The sequence below is a fragment of the Rhinatrema bivittatum genome, chromosome 9 (genome assembly GCF_901001135.1).
Source record: "Rhinatrema bivittatum chromosome 9, aRhiBiv1.1, whole genome shotgun sequence".
Classification (NCBI taxonomy): domain Eukaryota; kingdom Metazoa; phylum Chordata; class Amphibia; order Gymnophiona; family Rhinatrematidae; genus Rhinatrema; species Rhinatrema bivittatum.
The window spans coordinates 208,064,725-208,083,715 of NC_042623.1; the positions used below are offsets into that span (position 1 = coordinate 208,064,725).

The window sequence follows — 18,991 nt, forward strand, 5'->3', positions numbered from 1 at the left end:
CTCACACGTGCACTTTTCTTTGTTTTAGGGTGAAGTTTTAGCTAGGCAGGGACAGTTTCACAGGGCTTCAATTTTAGGGTGAGTTTTATTTCAGGCAGGGATATTTCCAAAGCACATGTCCTTTCTAATTTGCTTTACAGTTTTAAGTTCTGTTGTGCTCTTTCCTTCAGCCTCACATTGGAGCTGAAAGAGTTCTGCTTCAGCTGTTTTGTTTGATTTAGTTATTTAATTTCAACCCTTCCCTCAAAAATTACCTTTCTTGATTTTATTTTAGTTTTATAAGTTAAAAGAGCAGCAAGCTCTTACCTTTTTATTTTCTTTATTTAATCACTGAGGCTCCTGGATCTCTGGGAGGGAGGGCTCAGCCACTCAGCAGGGCCCGGCTGAGCTCTGATCAGACGCCTGCTGTCAGCCTTCCCAGAGCAGCCAAGGAGCCTTCTTTTCTAAGTAAGTTTTATTTCCAGGTTTTTTTTTGTGCTTCTCACTCCCCTGTGCACTCTCTTTTTAATTTTGGAGCACAGGTTCACTTGTTCATTTAAAACTTCACTGACATTTCACTTTTTACACATTTAATTAAAATAAAAAAATATATATTAGAAAAAAAAAGAAAGTCACCTTTGTTACTCTTCTTTTAATTTCAGTAGAGGCTGCTTCAATCCCAGTCCCCATTGCCTCTACCTCAATAGAAAGAACAGCCTGGACAATGGGGAAGAAGCAGCTCTAAGAAAGCTGGGAGGAAAAAAGGTGCCAGCTGGAAGTCAATACCTAAGAAGAACTTCTGTGACTTGCTGGCTGGCACCCCAAAAGCTGCAGCTGCATCCCAGTACCTCCTATTGCTGCACCCCCTCAAAATGCAGCATCTAAGCCAGCAACAGCAAATCATGACCTCTCTGCTGCTGCTAGGCACAGTATTCCTGTCCCAGCACTGCTATCTGCTGGGGCAGAGACCCCTTTTTTGGGGGGGACCCTTTAGTAGCTGGCACTGCAACGCCAGCCACGGAAATCCCCGTTCCTGCCTCAGCTCGTTCCACCACTGAGGTAGCCATTCTGACTGCCACTACCTTCCACCTCAGAGGTGGCTGCATCGCCGGCCAGAGAGACAAGCAGTGTCCTTGCTGCTGTGGAAATTAATAATGCACCTCAGGCAGTAGCAGGACACAGTAAAGAGAAAGCTCAGAGCCCAAGTTCCTCCCTGGTCATTGCTTCCATTTCTGCTGTAAACAAGATCCTATGCGGTGATGGTGTCAGGGGCAGCGGCGGGTGGCTCTGCCGGGAGGGAATGTAGGATGAGCACAACAGCCAGGATCAGGCAATAGAGCCCCGTACTCAATACAATATGTCACCTACCCTTTCCACGGGCTAACCCGGAGGCAAGGGGTAATGTGTCCAGCAATGGGAGGGGCAACTATCGACTAACACTAGACCAGATTCCGTTATGACTCTTGTATTTAATTTAATTTAATACCCTCTTCGGGCCTTTTTCTTCCAGCTGCCTAAGCTTCCAAGTTTACGGTCCTTGTTAAATGTAACTTTTGTTTCTTTTGTCTCTTTGATTATAAAAAAGTTGTTCCTTCCATTTCAGTTATCTACCCCTGTTCGATGTAAACCGATCTGATATGGTATTTAACCATGAAGGTCTGTATAGAAAAATGCTAAATAAATAAAATAAATAAATGGCACTGGCTAATGTGGTGACTCCTGCAGCCATTGTGGCAGCTGGCAGGATATACATAAAATAGTATTTTTCCTCCATACGCTGGCCACCACACATACAACATAAAAGGAATCGTGGTGGAGGGGATCTTCGTACCAGTTGAGCCTTTGGAGATCCCCGGAACCAAGGTGGTACTATCAAACGTGCCACCCTATATTCCTGAGGCAGTAACAATGGTTCACCTGTGTACACTGGGGGAGGTTCGCTCTCCCATCACTGTGATACCCCTGGGATGCAGGCACAGGACTATATGCTACGTCCTGTCCTATAGACTAGTGGTCCCCAACCCTGTCCTGGGGGCCCACCAGCCAGTCGGATTTTCAGGATATCCACAATGAATATGCATGAGAGAAAATTTGCATGTTATGGAGGCAGTGCATGCAAATTTTCTCTCATGCATATTCATTGTGGATATCCTGAAAATCCGACTGGCTGGTGGGCCCCCGGTGGCCATGAGCGTGGAGTTTCCCAGCCAAGCCTCTGCTCTTCAACCCACGCCTGAGTGTGAACATGCTTTGAGTCCCCCATGGTTCATCATTGGCTAATGCTGGCCAGGATCACAAAGACCTGGGATCTCCTGGACTATGATAGACATGAGTGGGTGACCCCAGAGACCCTAGCCCATTTCATGGGTCTTGCAACCCCTTGAGTTCCCATCGTCTGCTCCAGGAGAAAGGGTTTCTGCAGGTGTTCTTAGCTTCTCATCCAGGTTGTCTGTCTTTATCCTGGCACATTTCTGCACCTTGCCAAGTCACAAGATGTACTCATTCATGCTGCACACCATGCACTTCCTTGCCCTCATATCCTACCCAGACATCATCTGGAAGGATGTTCTTCTGTCATCTGAGGGCAAGAAGCCCTGATGGGCATCCTTCTATTCCCAGTATATACTTAGGCCCACCAGGGACCTGAGCTGGAAAAATTTACATGGTGCTCTCAGCACAGGTGAGATTTTGCCTGTTTCATTGATTCTCATCATCCTGTCTCTTTTGTGGGATACTAGAATCCGTCTTTCAAACATATTTCTTTTGTGCCAGACTGGAGACCTTTTTATTTTCCTTAAAAATTTGCTTCTGCAGTTCTGGCTTAATTTCTCTCCCCACATGCTTATGTTTGGACTCACCATGTCGTGGACCCCAGCTCATAGAGCAAGGGACCTCCTCATCAACCTCATCCTGGTGTTTGCAAAAATGGCCATCTACAAGATCAGGAGGCAACAACTGGATGGGGAGGTACCCATGGACTGAGAAGTCCTGCTTCGGGCATTGCTGTGCTCCCACCTTCGAGCAGAGCACTATTTTGCTGTGTCTGTTGGCTCGATGGACACTTTCGCCCGACACTTGACACTAAATATTGTACTCTGCTCATCCCCAGTCCCCCTCAGATTATGTTTTACACTGAACATTTGATTTTCTCCTGTGCACTGTATTTCATTTTTGAGTTATAAGTGCATTAACCAGTTAATGTTGAATTTTATTTTAGATTGTCTTTTTTCTTGGTGTTCCTCACAGGAATACAAGGTGCATGTACTCTCTGGTGCCACCATTCGGTGGGATTAGACACTGACCATTCTAAAATAGGCCTGGTGTTACTCCCATCACACATAGGGATTTGTAGTTCTGATTTCTCTATTGCATCACTTAGGAAAAGCAAGACAAGTCACATTTTTATTCAATTCCATTCTAATGGAAACAGAGTAAAAGGAAAGAAAATAGCATGAACCAGATCCCACGATTTCCATGGAAGGAAATTAAAATCAAAATATTATTTGCCTCCCATAGGAAAACATGGGAACTATGTTGGAAAAAAAAATACATTGTGGATTTCCTCCTGATTTGAGCAGAAGTAATTCTACATGGGATAGAGGCCTCAGGGATATTCATATAAAACCCAAGGTTAATATTCAGCCATTACATATCTGGTTATGTTAAGCCAGATAAGTTTATCTGACTTACTTATACTGGATATTCAGTGGTGCAGACACTTCATAGAATATACCTGGCTATCAAAGTTAGCTGGATAAGTTTATCCAGCTAACTTCAAGCCTGCTTTCAGATAGGTCTAAAGTTATTCTGCTATCTTAGCTGGATAATTCCAAATAGCATTTATATAGTTGACTTAGGGCCAGATAAATTTAAGATGTTCTCCAATTTTGTGTCTATGGGAAAAACCCTTGGTGAATCAGGTACTTAGCCGGATAAGTAATACCACTCCCACAATGCTCACTGAGCACCTCCAGGTTATCTAGCTAAATTCTAGCCAGCCAACTACTTGGAGGCATTCAAAGCATAGGAAATTTGAAACCCCTGTGTTTGCTTTTCTAATTGCTGAACATAGACAGAAATATATGCTGAATATTGTCCCTCCCTATCCTCACCTCCACCACAGACACACACACAAAGTGAAGGCTCAAACTTTCAAGAGTGAATTGATCCCGTAGGAAGTAAATCCTGAAAGTCATCCTGTGCCTTCAACCACAAGTGTCTACTAGAAGGCTATGGAAGGCATCATGAGTGAATACTCATAGTGAAAGGAAAACCATGTGCTATTTATGATGCTTCATTGAAGACAAACAGAGGAAAAAGATACAAAAAAAAAAAAAATCCAACCTTGTACATTGCTCAAGGCTTTTTTAAATCTTAAACCTTGTTTTTGTACCATTTTCTTAATAAATGAAATATCCAAAGTCTCTTTTGCCTGATATATTTGTCTTGAATAGATTGCAAACTCTATTGAGATTGGACTCTTGTATATTTTTGTACAGAGCTATGTATATAAAGAAGTGCTATAGTAGTAGCAAATCAATGGTTTTATATGGAGATTTAACTGAACTGCTATTGTGTGTTTTTAAGTAGCTTCTATCACATCATTATCAACTATGCTGAAGACACTGCAAGCTGTTTGCTGACAGTTGAATGATCATATCTCAAGAGCACCTGCTTTATAATTATTCATTGATAGCAAGATCATTAACATATTCTTTAAGTCATTTACAGGCAATTTGACTTTACATTAATGATTCTTTATAATATGTTAATGAGATGAATAAATATATGGTTCAAAGGAAAATTATACTGTATTTTTACTGCAATCAGTAGGTACTAGCAGCAGCCTGCAGGTTGTATAACATGCTTATTCATACTATTTTATGGAATAGATTACTCAACATGCTGCAATTGTCTTTGCCATTTATTTCAAAATTTCCATAGTCTTGCCTTGAGGAAATGATGTAGCAAACAAAGAGTTAAATATGCATTTATGTGCCATGAAAGACTTGATCAGATGATGCAAACTTGTGCATATCTCCTTGTGTACCCCCAATGTGCACTTAATAGTCATCTATAAACAAATCTTTTAAACAGATCAACATTTTACTGATTGATAAACCTCACTAGTTGTGCAGCTTGGGATTTGAAGTCAGTTTTGCTATGTTTAAATTAGGCCTTTAGGTGCCCAACAGAGAAAAATGCATAAGAATCTAATCGTTCAGAATGGATCATTTTATTAACATTTGGTGCCACTATTTTCCACACTGAAAAATATTAAGATGTTTTTCATTGATCAATCTAGTGCAATTTTTGCAACAGAGCAAAATTGGTACAAACCCTTAATAAATGAGAACCAGAAATTTAAGAGATATATAAGGGGAACATTTGTTGAAGGCTTGTTCTAGTATAAAAGCTTATTTGTTTATTTATAAATCATTATCAATCAAGGCTCCAGGCAAGCACAAAACACAAATTAAAAATGTAACATGTGTTCTAAAATAACCAATCAAAATTTGAATTAAAATAATGGATACATAGACAACAGCATCACAATATAAATTAACATTAAAATACTTCTTAAAACTGTTAATCCAAATGCACATTCAGCAAACCTTTTTTTGTTGGAAAGAAATCAGTAGAACTAGGATCACAAAATGAAACTCCAGGGAGGACAACTCAGAACCAATGTCAAGAAATATTTCTTCACGGAGAAGGTGGTGGATGCCTGGCATGCCCTTCCAGAGGTGGTGGTGAAGACGAAAACAGTGAAAGAATTCAAAGGGGCATGGAATAAACACTTTGGATCCTTAAAAACTAGAGGATGGAAATGAAGAAAAGAATGCATGGGGATAACTTGCTGGTGCAGCGGTTACGACCCAATAAGTCTTCATACTGTTAGTGCAACGCCATCATGGCTCTCTGCTTCAATGGGGGGGAAGGGGAATTGGATTCAAACAGTAACTAATGAAAGCCCTGACTTGAGGGTAACTTGTTGATGCGGTGGTTAGTTACTACCCTTCACCAATAAGCCTAATACTTTGATGCAACTCCAACATTGCTCTCTGCTTCAATGGCAAGGTGTAACGAGGAATTGGATTCAAACAGTAACCGAGAGCTCTGATGTTTACGGTCTGGGAAATTGATAAGCATGGGGGTAACCTGCACAACGCAGTAGATACTATCATAAGCTTGCTGGGCAAACTGGATGGACCTTCTGGTTCTTTTCTGCTGTCATTTCTATATATGTTTCTATGAAAGAGGAGATACTAGGGCAGGGGTGGCCAACTCTAGTCCTCAAGAACCATAAATAGAACTGGTTTGCAGAATCCCCACATGGAGGATTAGCCTACTGATTAGAGCAGTGTTCTATGAGCCAGGACACAAAGGTTCAAATCCCACTGCATTCCTTGTGACCTTGGATAAGTGAATTTATCGTCATTGCCTCAGCTACAACCTTCAATTGTAAGTCCTCTAGGGATAAAGAAGTACCTACATTTAATCTACTCTGAAAAACAGAATATGCATGAGATTGATTTTCATGCAATTTAAACCTTCAGTTAAAGCAGGCACAAATAACCAGGCCTTTCACAACTTAAGTCAAGCCAGAAAGTCTATGAGGGTTTGTAACTCCTTAGAAATGTTGTTCTAGGTGCTAGGCCCCATAAAACAAGAGTGGCCAAGTTCAGTCCTCAAGGGCAAAAAGTCTTATTTTCAGAACATCCACATTGAATTCTAGGCGTATTCTTATAGTACAATCTACCATCTCTTGCCATGCAATGGGCTGCAAATGGTGTCAGAAATCAACATCATATATTTATTCATTTGCTGGTTCATAAAATGTTACCCATACTATAAATGGGATAATAGCTATCTGAAAGCTATCTCAAAAAATCTGTCCACCGCAATCCAATGGTTCTATTAGCTATGCTCAGTGAAAAAGCCCAACCCGACATAAGCCTCTGCTTCAGTATGAAAACACCTGCCTCAGGGACTCAAGTTACCTAGAAGATAAAGTAAAATTTTAGCGAGAAATTCACTCAAACTACAAAAACAAACATCAGGAAAAGGCTATACATACTTATAACATATGTCACAAACAGCTTCACAGAGAGCTTCAAAAAATGGCAGATAGCTCAACATCAAATACTAGAAGCACGTCACTATTTAAAGTCCCTTCCATCCACTCAGTCAGATATAGAAAGAGACCTCCCTGCTCTACCAATGGCCAATCAGTTACATTACAACCAATGGGCAAGAACATAACCCCCTTGCATTTCAAAACCTAACAAATCAACATGCAATTCAGTCTACTTCCTTATTCAAACCAATTGCCTGAACAATATTGAGAACATATATCCAGGATTTCTCCTTTCTAATCAGTGACAAATTATTATTACCTCCACGTGAACACCGCTCTTTCTCCAACACTGTAAAGATAAATTCAGAAACAGTATGCTGAAATACCATGCAGTGAGCAATGACTAGAGCTTCAGTCCTCTGACATGAGATAAAGCCATGGTGCTCAGGGATTGTAAGACTGAGAAAAATGAGATAGAACTGGGTGCAGAGGAACAAAGTAAAAGCAGTGAAGGGATTCTAGGACCATGTTCAGGAGAGGGTTTGCATGGAACTAGCAAAGCTGAAAATGGACAAAGCACAGAGGAGGGGGTAAGATACAGGCCAGGTTATTAAGGGAGCTCAGAAGGGTTCTGACAGCTCTGCTGACAATTTTGTTCAATCACTCTTAGGAGGAGGCCGATGTGGTTGCAAAGGACTGGAGAAGGGTAAATGCTGTTCCTCTTCATAAATATGGAAATAGGGAAGAGACAGGTAAGTACAAGTGATGGCTAAATTAATGGATTCCCTTCTAAAGGGAAAAGGGTTCATTTACTCTACTAGAAGGCATCCATGTTGCTTAGTATCTCATAATATTAAAAACTACTGAAGTTACACAAATATTTGAGGAAGGGTCCCCTAAGTTTGCTTATTAAACATTGTAAATAACAGTTATTATATATTCATGAGAAGACGCCTTAGGAGTTTGCCAGAATAGACTGTGCAGAACACTGTAGAAATCCCACAAGAATTCCGGAGAATTCAGTGGTAGAGAAGTGAGGTAGTAGTAAGTCAGGATATGCATTTGTTTAAAAAAAAAAGAAAAGAAACACGAGTAATATGTTGCATTTTTCATTTTGTTTAGTTTTAAAAATGAAATAAAAAAATAAACTTCTGAATTTCTTTCTTTTTTATTAGCTTTTGTTTCAGAAATTCAACAAAACAAAACTCTGAGAGCCATCAAGACAGTAAAATTAAAACACATCCCTGGGCCTTCCTCATAAGCCATCTCCCTTCCAGAGGTCTCCTACCGCCTTCCTGGGGCCTAGAAAGTAGAAAAAGGACAGAAACAATCCCCTGCAGCTCCTGCCCCACTGGTTCCTGGTTCAAAAATGGTGCTGGCTGGCATCATTTTGTTGTATGACTACAGAAATTAAATTAAAACATTTTCTCTGCAAACTCCTAGTGATAAGGAGAGGAAGCAGTTTTTTCTCTTTTCCCTTGTATTGAGCTGCAGACAGTGAGATATCTCAGGAGAATGCAGGTTACCTTAGCATTGAAAAGGCAATTGTAGACGCAGAGATTTCCAGTGGTACAGTAGGTAATAAATAGGTCATTACCTCTAAACAAACCAATGAGTTAAATACTTCATTTTTTCTACTGTTTCATGCTGATTTCTTATCTCTAATATAGTAAAATACATATAGGGTCATTCATCAATCTGTATTAGGGTCTCAATATACGAAAATTGGGGCCTAATATGTGATAGAAGCGTGATATTTATCACATGATGAGTTAGTATTTAAATAAAATAATGAGTATGCAAAACCAGGAATGTACGCAAATGAGAGGCGTCTACTGCATTTTGCAGAAAAATATTGCATAATAACAGTGGATTTAATGTGAGATATAACAACACTTTGTAGATTTGTGGTAGGATGGAAAAAAAGTTTATATTGTGTGACAATGGCCTTTTTCACGGATCATGTATAATATTTCACATGATAAAAAGAGGCATTCTCTTAGACACACCAACTTAGCACTAGTGCGCCAATAAAAACACCTTTTGTTCCCTGCTCTGTTTTCTGAAGCTACAATGATAGGGGGAAGTGCACTAGTAGTGGGATACTGACTGCTTCAGGCTGCTCAACAACAACAACTACTACTACTACTACTACTACCATTACTACTACTACAGACAAGAAAGGTTCAAACACCTCTTAGGCAAGTACCCACACCAGAGTCAGAAGTGCAAGCCTTGCCAGTGCAGTACCCTGGTCAATGGCAAAGCTTGCCACGCAGGTGGGCATGCAGGCAGTACAGGGAGTGCATCTTTCATCCCTGCACCACATTGCTGGGGATGTCAGAGGACCACTTGGTTATGAGGTATTGCCTGAACTCTCAAGCCTTCATGGAACTGTATCAAGAACTTAGAGGAGATCTGGATCCTGTCACAGAAAGGTCCCATGCTATACCAGGCCTCATCAAGCTATTGTGCACCCTGCATTTTTTTTTTTATGGCATCTGGCTCATTCCAAACAACAGTTGGGGTCATCAGGGGAATATCCCAGACGTCTTTTTCCTGCTGTCTGGGCCAGGTCATATCAGTTGTACGTAGCCACAGTAGTCATTTCATAAGATTCCCTTGTGAAAGGCAGGACTTGCTGGACTTCAAGAGAGTTTTTTATGCCATTATCAAATTTCCAAATGTTGAGGGAGTTATTGACTGCACTCACGTAGTCATCATCCCACCCCATGGCAAGGAGGAGGTTTACCGCAACAGAAAGCTCCTTCAATGTGCAAGTGGCCTGTGACGCTTGAATGCGTATCCTCACTATGATCGCCAGGTACCCGGTAGCTGTGCACGATTCCTTTATACTTAGGCAATCTGGCCTGTTTGGACAATTTGAAGACAGCCTCTATGGTGACAGTTGGCTCATAGGTAACAACAGTGCTTTTTTCTATCATCCCTCTCCAGATGTGTTTGTTTACAGCAAAAGGCAGTGACATGGGGAGCTTTTAAGGATGTGCTGCATCAGTTACATGAAAAGTAGCTTGCACAGTGAGGTCAACAAACCATCGTACCAGAGCCCAGGTTTCTCTCTCTGTGCTGTAGAGGCCTGCTAATGTTATGTATCCATGCAAAGCACTTTCCACTAAGGGCAGTGTGTGACCGAGCACTACAGACTTTCAACTTGTCAGCGTAAAACAAGTGGCAGTTCAAATCCTTTCTCTTGGAGCTGGTAAAATGTCACTTGTCCACCCAAACCTTTATGGGCCCACAATGCAGGGACTCCCAGGTCAGGTGTGCCCTCAGCTAATGGTGCTTCTGTTCTGATAGCTACCCTGTCAGCCACAGTTTGTCTTTACCATAACAGAGGTAGGTGGGACAGACCCAGCAGGCTTTTTCCATCTAGATGGCACAGGAACTCTGTACAGAGGACCAGCCTGGCTTGTTAGAACAAGTCTTCTTTGAGTGAATTTTTGGAGCCTTTACAATTGTGCATCTTATGGGCCTTTTGCTCCCCAAGGCATTTTGGTGTTTGGGGATGGTATTTCTTTGGGAGGCCTACCACTGGGCCATCCTGAGATCCTGGAACTGCTGCACAGGGTGGACTCCTGGGAGGATGGAGATTGGCACAGGTGCAAGCTCTGGCAAACGTTGAATGAGTTGGGTGACTGCTGTGGTCAAATTATTTATTGAAGTGGATATGGTAGTTAAGCCCTGTGTAAGAGCTGCTGTTTGCTGATGCATGGTGTTGGTGTGGCTGATCTGAGTTCTCCTCAACTGTACCATCTCTGCCCGTATATGGTGAAGATGTAGGCCATGCCTCCTCTCAATGCAACCTAGTGTGGCCTGCACTGTAGGATCCACTGCTGGTGCTGCTTGATGGATTCTGGGGTGTAGTCTGTGCCTCCAAAGCTGGCATCACCGGGCTCAAGGGATGAGCTAGCTGGCTTTCTTGGACATTCTTCTGGTCACAAAGCATGCTGGAGGCAGGTGGTGACTGGGTTGGTTGTTCCCATGGCAGGGCAGTTTCCTCCATAAAGTCAGAGAGGTTTAGGCTGGTGTCAAGGGGTAGGGGTGACCCAAGGGGTTGAAGTAACAGCTTCTGCTGTGTGGATGCTGCCGCTGCTCCTCCTTCTCCTCCTCTTCCTCACTCCACTATGTCTGAGCATCGAATTGAAAGGGGCCTGTGGCGCCGCCAACCCTCCCCCCAACTCAAAGCAGTGTATAAACAATCACTGCACGGCTACCGACAAGCCACCATCAATGCCAAAAGGGACTTCCATGCATCAAAAATTCACGACCTACAATTCAACGCCAACGCCCTCTTTTCTCACGTCGCAGATCTCACTAACCCCCCACCCCACCACCCCCGAAGAACACCCCAAGGAAAAGTGCGAGGAGCTGGCAAAATATTTCCAGCACAAAATATCCAGCATCCTCCTACGCTTTCCCCCTAACCCCACGACCAACTCCCCCCTCCCAACTCACAGTAGCACCAGCTTCAAATCTTTTGACCTCACATCTACCCTTGAAATTGAGACCATCCTCAAAAAGATGAAACCCGCTACACATTTCGCAGACTCTATCCCCTCCAAAACCCTCCTCTCCATTCCCACCACCATCGCCAAACCCTTATCTAACTTCATTAATTGCTCCCTCACCTTCGGCAAAGTCCCAGATCCCCTCAAACTTGTGAAGCCACTCCTAAAAAAACCCTCCCTTGACCCCTCCGATCCTGCAAGCTACAGGCCCATCTCCAACCTCCCCTTCCTGGCAAAAGTCCTGGAGAAAGCAGTCAATACTCAGCTCTCCGACTACCTCGAGGAACACAACCTCCTGCACCCATCTCAATTTGGATTCAGGAAAGGCCGTAACACAGAGAATCTCCTTTTAGCTATCACTGACACCATACTCATCGGTCTAGACCAAGGTAACTCGTTCCTTCTTGCTTTACTAGATATATCGGCAGCCTTCGACACTGTCAATCATCAAATCCTTCTTGCCCGCTTGGCAGAGATAGGCATTGCTGACACAGCACTAGACTGGTTTGCCTCTTACCTCACAAACAGAGAATACCTTATAAAACTCAGTAACTTTGAATCTGCTCACGTTCCCCTCATGCAAGGCATCCCCCAGGGCTCTTCCCTTTCCTCCACCCTTTTTAATATCTACCTCCTCCCCCTCTGCAACCTACTCTCTGACCTAGGTCTGGACTTTTTCTTATATGCTGACGATGTGCAAATTCTCATCCCTATTCAAAAAACCCTCAATGAAGCCATCCTCTTCTGGGAATCCTGCCTAGTCGCCATCAACTCCCTATTAACTAACCTCCACCTTGCACTTAATGCAACCAAAACCGAATTACTCCTCATATCCAAGCAAACTCTACATGCCTCCTCCTCTACATCAACCCCCTCCACCCTCACCCACGCCCTCTCTACATCAACCCCCTCCACCCTCACCCACGCCCTACCCCCCTCTGTAAGAGACCTGGGAGTCACCCTTGACCAACACCTCAACTTCAAGCCACACATCAAGTCCCTGCTTAAAGCAGGTTTCTACAAACTAGGGATGTGCAGAGCAAAAGTTTATGTCCATATGTCAATATGTCCAAAGTGAGTTGGGTATATGTCCATATGTGCAAAAAAAAAAATTTAAACCCCCTCACCCTCCTTAATCCCCCCCCCAGACTTACCACAACTCCCTGGTGATCGAGCGAGGAGTGAGGACGCCATTTCTGCAATCCTTGGCTAGAAGCATGTGACGTCGGCGCCACGTCGAGTGACGCGGCGTCACGTGATTCCCGGCGAGTTCGCGACGGAAGGCTCGTTCGGCCCAAAAAGAACTTTTGGCCAGTCTGGGGGGGGGGATTAAGGAGGGTGAGGGGGTTTAAATTTTTATTTTGGCTCAATAATCGCGATTTCCAACATATCCAACATAGCTATGTTGGATATGTGGGAAATCCGATCGTTTATGTCACATCACTTTTTTAAGTTAAAAACAAAATATGCGTAGCGTTTTACATATGCGGTCAATACGAATGCACACCCCTACTACAAACTCCAGATCCTAAAAAAACTCAGACCACTACTCCATACACAAGACTTCCGTCTAGTCCTACAGTCCACTATATTTTCCAAAGTGGACTATTGCAACGCCCTATTGCTAGGCCTCCCGTACTCCACCATCAAACCACTACAAACGTTACAGAACGCCATGGCAAGAATCCTAACTAACACATGCAAAAGAGAGCATATTACACCCATCCTTGTAGACCTGCATTGGCTGCCCATCCAATTCCGCTCTCAATATAAAACCCTAACCATACTTCACAACACTCTCTACAAAAGCAACTCCGCCTGGCTCAAGAAAATGCCCCACTTTCACAGTTCCCGTCACCCCACAAGATCCTCCCATACAGGCACCCTACACACCCCCCCCCCCCCCCTAAAGACAGCACATCTCTCCACCACCAGGGAAAGAGCCTTCACCATCGCAGGCCCTGCCCTCTGGAACTCCCTCCTGACACACCTCCGTCTTGAACCCTCCCTGTCCAATTTCAAAAAAGGCATCAAGACCTGGCTTTTCAGACAGGCCTACCCTGAAACCAACCCCCCCGTAGATATTTCCCCCTGAAGCCAACTCCCCCCTCCCACCGCAATCCCTGCACGCCCCCTTGGATTTATCTTTATCATGCCGCCTGAAATTGTTCTGATGTAAGTTAATTGTATTCGCACACTGCTGTAAATAAGTTACTATGTATAGAATGTATAATGTAAATAAGTTATAATGTATAACCCTATCTAAGTCATCACACCTCTGCAGTCCTTCTGCTGTAAATACATCCTCCTGTAAATACCTCCACCATTTCGATGGCTACGTTCCTCTACATTCCCAGCTGCTATCCTTTCCTCCTCTTTCTTCACCCCTCCACTCTTGCCCCCTTTTTTCTAGCCTGCTCCCACACCCGCGCCCTGTTTTTTGTAACTTTCCTCCTTTCGCAAGTTTTACTGTAAACCGGCGTGATGTGCCCACACGAACACCGGTATATTAAAAGCTGTTAAATAAATAAATAAATAAATGTGGAACGATCAAATCATTAATGTCAATACAGTTCAAAAAGCACCCATAACTGCTTTATTCAAGGTGATTGAAAAGGTATCTGCTTAAATCCCATTCACATTTTCAGTTTAACTATTAATTTTTATGTCATGTTTTAATTTTAGATTTTTTGTATATTGCATATGAGTTTTATGAATTTTTGTATTGTATTTATTTTTTATATTTGTGAACTGGATTGAGTACAGAATATCGGTATACAAAATAATATAAGTAAAATAAATAAATAAATTCTGATACAAAGGTGAAAGGTTCCCTGACATGAGGCATGTTTCATAGGAACTGTGTCAGGAGGGAACCTAACAACATATTAAGATACAAAAATGCAGCATCAACAAATGTACAAAAAAAGCATCTGACATAGATAATTGTATATCCAAATGGCTTACACAGACTTTAGAAATACTCTGGAAACTCAAAAGTTAAGCAAGAACTGTATCAATTCTGATGAACGAGAAAATATACATACATGAATTAATATATTATAACAGCACCAAAAAATGTAATCACAAACAGTAGAATCATCATAGTTTATAAACAAAAACAACTTCTGTAGAACACAAGGAGAGAAACGAGGACTAAATACGCCCCAAATTACTGATATGCCACTCAATATTGAAAGTAATGGGGTAGATTTTCAAAGGGGTACGGCGTAAGATACGCGCGTACCCCCCGAAAACCTACCCCAACTCCCCCCTACGCGCGCCGAGCCTATTTTGCATAGGCTCAGCGGCGCGCGCAAGCCCCAGGACGCGCATAAGTCCCGGGGCTTTGCAAAGGGGGCGTGTGGGGGCATGTCGGGTGGGCGGCATGAATTTCGGGGCAGGATGGGAGGCGTGTCGAGGGTGTGATGCCGGCCCGGGGGCGTGGTCGAGGCCTCCGGACCAGCCCCCAGGTCGGATGATGGCACGCCAGCAGCCCGCTGGCACACGCAGATTTACGCCTGCTAAAAGCAGGCGTAAATCTGCCAACAAAGGTAGGGGGGTTTAGATAGGGCCAGGGGGGTCGGTAAGGTAGGGGAAGGGAGGGGAAGGGAGGGGAAGGTGAGGGGAGGTGGAAGGAAAGTTCCCTCCGATTTCGGAGTGGCCTTGGAGGGAACAGGCAGCGCACGCCGGGCTCGGCGCGCGCAGGTTGCACAAATGTGCACCCCCTTGCGCGCGCCGACCCTGGATTTTATAAGATACGTGCGGCTACACCCGTATCTTATAAAATCCAGCATACTTTTGTTCGTGCGTGCGTACATTTATAAAATCTACCCCACTGTGTCTAGCCACAGTCACAAAAGACTTCTGAAGCAACCTCATAAAAATTAATAAAGGAGATTATTAAAGAATGGTGTTCAACTGGCACAAATAATATCATGGAACTGAGGCTCGCAGGAAAATCGACTTACCATAATAACTGGGCAAACACTGCTGAGCTGACACAGGCAAAGAAATTTTGTAAAGGAAAGGTTGTAATAGGTGCAGTTAAAGGCTGAAAATAGCAGGAAGGGAATTGATCGCATGATAGCAGCTATCAATCAAAGGAGAACTACCCATATGCTGAAGTAAGAGGGAAATCCTTCTAAGAAAAATCACATAGTAATAACTATCATTCAAGAGACGATCACTCATATAGTGACTTCAGAGGGAAGTGCAGAACATCACAAGAAAGACGATCAAGGCAAAGAGGGTTCATCCGGCGCTGGCAGGGGTTGTAGCAGACCCCACGGATATCCAGCTGGCGGATTTTGCTTGGTGCAGACAGCACAGGAACCCACATAAACTTGTACATCCTTTTTCATGGTTGGCCACCAGTAATACCGCTGTAACATAGCCAAAGTGCAACTCTGTCCAGGATAGCCGGCTAAGCGGGAATCGTGTGCCCACTTCAACAGTTTCTTCCTCTGATTTCTAGCCACGACCATCTTCCCGGCGGGTACGACATCAGTGGCTGCAAGAGCCACTCTCCCGGGGTCAATGATATGATGGGGTTCGTCAGGCACATCCTGAGGTGAGAAGGATCATGACAGGGCATCAGCCCGAGTGTTCTTCTCTCCCGGACGGTATTTCATGAGGAAGTCGAATCTGTTAAAGAAGAGTGACCATCTTGCTTGACGGTGATTGAGTTGTTGTGCATGTCTAAGATACTCCAGGTTCTTGTGATCAGTGTACACTACTATCTGGAGTTGTGCGCCTTCCAGCCAAGGATGCCATTCCTCAAAGGCCAACTTGATTGCGAGTAACTTTTTGTCTCTGATTCCATAATTTCTTTCGGCAGGCGAGAATCGCCTTGAGAAGAAGGAGCAGGGATGGAGCACATTGGATTCGCTGTACTGGCTCAGAACCACTCCCATTTCAACATCCGATGCGTCTACCTCGACAATGAATGGGCGATGTGGGTCTGGATGACGGAGGCATGGCTTCTTTTGAAAAGCCTCTTTGAGAGTCAGAAAGGCTGATATGGCTTCAGGCGACCAGTTGGCAGGATTGGCTCCCTTTCTGGTCATAGCAGTGAGAGGAACTGTCAATGATGAGTAGTTCTTAATAAAGGAACGGTAGTAGTTCGTGAAGCCCAAGAAGCGGCGCAGTGACTTCAGGCCTGTAGGTTGGGGCCAATCCCGGATGCTTTCTAATTTCTAAGGGTCCATCTGAAACCTGTTTTTAGAAACAATGTAGCACAGGAAGGGTACAGACTCCTTGTGAAACTCGCACTTCTCTAGTTTTGCGTATAGGTGGTATTCCCGCAGGCATTTTAGAACCTTCTTGACATCCTCTTGATGTGTTTGTAGATTGTGTGAGATCAGAATATCATCAATATATACTACTACACATTAATATAGTAAGTCCCATAAGATGTCGTTCATCATATTTTGAAAGACTGCAGGTGAAGGGCATGATGCCGAAGGGCATGATGAGATATTCGAAAGGTCCATCGCGGGTGTTAAAAGCATTCGTCTCCTTTACGAATGCGCACCAAATTGTAAGCTCCTTTGAGATCCAGTTTAGGAAATATCTTGGCTCCCTGGATTTTGTCAAATAGTTCTGAAATCAAGGGTAGGGGATACCGATCCTTGATGGTGATTTCATTCAGACCCCTGTAGTCAATGCAGGGACGTAAGGTGCCATCCTTTTTCCCTACAAAAAAGAATCCTGCACCAGCCGGGGATTTGGAGGGTCTGATGAATCCTTTTTGAAGGTTCTCTTGTATATAGGTGGACATGGCCTTAGTCTCAGTTGCAGAAAGAGGGTAAACTCTTCCTTTTGGAGGCTCCGTATTAGGTTTCAGGGATATAGCACAGTCAAAAACTCTGTGCTTGTTTAGAGAAGACATCCTGGAAGGAGGCATATTGTGGTGGTAAGCCAGTTAACGATGGTCTAGTGGGCATGCAAATTAGTGGCTACACGTCAGCGAGACACCGACCATGACAGCCATGTCCCCACTGGGATAATTCCAGTGTGGCCCAATCAAATTGTGGCAAAAGATTTTGTAGTCAAGGTAGTCCAAGTACCACTGGGTGCATGGCCTTTCCCAATACGAGGAAGGAAATGGATTCAGAGTATAAAACTCTGGTGCGCAGGTCAATGGCCTGGGTAATCAATGAAACTTGTCCAGGAAGTGGTTCCCCATGGACTGAAGACAATAGCAATGGTTTAGCTATTAGTGTGGTAGGAATCAGTAGATATTCTACTAAGCGTTTTAAGATGAAATTTCCTCGGGCTCCGAAGTCTATGAGAGCGAGGGTATGAAATTCAAGGCTTCCGCAGAGTAGAGAGACTGGTAAAGATAATGGAGGAGTTGAAGAGATAAGGCCTAGAAGTCCTCCTGCAGATCCTAGGCCTGTCAGTTTCCCAGACAGATGGGAAAGGTTTGGACGGCATGGCCTGATTGGCCACAGTACATGCATAACCCCATGCATTTGCGAAAACGTCTTTCTTTAGAAGTTAAATGACTTTGGCCTACTTGCATAGGCTCGTCTTCTAAGGGAGCAGACATTACGCTTGAGGCAATTGGCACAGGTTTAGGACGGACTTTCGAGGACTCCTACCCTCTTGAGTTCGGTCTTGAATGCGGTGGTCAATTCTCCCAGCCAGTTCCATAAGAAACTCAAGGATATCAGGCAGGTCACGAGCCACTAGTTTGTCCTTCAAGTGAGAGTTGAGGCGCTCCATGAAGATAGCACATAGTCATCCAGTGTCCCAATGTATTTCGGATGCTAAAGTCTTGAATTCAATCACATAGTCTGTAAGTGGCTTATTACCTTGCTGGAGGTTAAGCAGAGCAGATCCAGCAATGGTCTGGCGAGCCAGGTCATCGAAGACAGACTTAAAATGTTTCAGAAATCCTGATAGGTCATTCAGGATAGGATCTTCACGTTCCCATAACGGGGAACATAAGAACTTAAGAAATTGCTATGCTGGGTCAGACCAAGAGTCCATCAAGCCCAGCATCCTGTTTCCAACAGAGGCCAAACCAGGCCACAAAAACCTGGCAATTACCCAAACACTAAAAAGATCCCATGCTACTGATACAATTAATAGCAGTGGCTATTCCCTAAGTAAACATGATTAATAGCTGTTAATTGTCTTAACCAAACCTTTTTTCAACCCAGCTACACTAACTGCACTAACCACATCCTCTGGCAACAAATTCCAGAGCTTTATTGTGCGTTGAGTGAAAAAGACTTTTCTCTGATTAGTCTTAAATGTGCTACTTGCTAACTTCATGGAATGCCCTCTACTCCTTCTATTATTCGAAAATGTAAATAACCGATTCACATCTACTCATTCAAGACCTCTCAAGATCTTAAAGACCTCTATCATATCCCCCCTCAGCCGTCTC

At 43.6% G+C, this 18,991-nt stretch overlaps 1 long non-coding RNA gene across 1 annotated transcript; it reads left to right on the plus strand.

The window, feature by feature from the left end:
* The first annotated feature begins 353 nt into the window (after positions 1 to 353).
* Positions 354 to 8,565, plus strand: LOC115098615. Its single transcript, XR_003858559.1, has 3 exons — positions 354 to 447; positions 7,731 to 7,812; positions 8,236 to 8,565. It is a non-coding gene; the product is annotated as an uncharacterized LOC115098615 (long non-coding RNA).
* The last annotated feature ends 10,426 nt before the right edge of the window (positions 8,566 to 18,991 follow it).